Here is a 690-nt window from a genome sequence, read left to right as displayed (position 1 = left end):
TGGGCAGGAGCCACCCCCCGCAAAACGCCACCGCCAGCCAATCTCGGGTGGGGGGGGCACATGCCCCCCGTGCTCCCCCCTATGTGTCACCTATGTTTAGCATAAAGATCTTTCATTTTAGCATGTCTTTGTGTTTTAAAGACAGTGCTGTAAGCCAAGAGGAAAAGGTGTGTGTATTCCTCATTCTGTAAACCTGGGGTTCTAGGACAAACCATTTTAAAGCCATGGATGGGGCTGCTAAATATTTCAGGAGCCCATTGGATCTGTGGAACGAACCTGTTTCAAGGACCAGATGTCATGGCTGTTTCACAAAAGAAGGTATGGGGGGAAGAAGAAGCCCCCACACAATTGACAGGTAAGATAATTTCTTCAAGAAATTCCTGGCATTTCCAGCCTCTAGGAAAGAGGCTGCATAGGGAATTATTTGGCTTTACAGTCTATACTTTTCTGACGCTGTACGAAATATAATTATTTTCCTCCCAATTTTTAAAAAACATGTTTGAAACAGGTTTTGAAAAAAGCAGTTAAAATTTAGGGATGTGTTCATGTACTATTTTCATAATCCGGTATCCAGTGTATAATTTATTAAATGCCAAATAGTATTAATGCTGTTCCAGTCTGGTTTGTTTGTTTGTCTGTTTGTATTTCAGAGATAATCCCCAGTATATCAGCCACTGCTTCTGTTTTGCA

General features: G+C 41.9%; 1 protein-coding gene and 1 long non-coding RNA gene across 2 annotated transcripts in view; one reads left to right on the top strand and one right to left on the bottom strand.

Moving 5' to 3' along the window:
• Positions 1 to 690, bottom strand: part of KLHL32 (kelch like family member 32) — a 317,145-nt gene that overhangs the window by 259,548 nt on the left and 56,907 nt on the right. The window lies entirely within an intron of this gene.
• LOC112551314 overlaps positions 1 to 690 on the top strand; it is an 18,309-nt gene extending 17,619 nt beyond the window's left edge. The window contains exons 2-3 of the long non-coding RNA XR_003095603.1: positions 251 to 355; positions 651 to 690. This is a non-coding gene — a long non-coding RNA (uncharacterized LOC112551314). The remainder of the gene's footprint in view (positions 1 to 250; positions 356 to 650) is intronic.

The sequence above is a fragment of the Alligator sinensis genome, unplaced genomic scaffold (genome assembly GCF_000455745.1).
Source record: "Alligator sinensis unplaced genomic scaffold, ASM45574v1 scaffold145_1, whole genome shotgun sequence".
In the NCBI taxonomy this organism is placed as follows: Eukaryota; Metazoa; Chordata; order Crocodylia; family Alligatoridae; genus Alligator; species Alligator sinensis.
The sequence above is the reverse complement of the archived record's forward strand: the minus strand, read 5'-3'. Positions and strand labels throughout refer to the sequence as shown.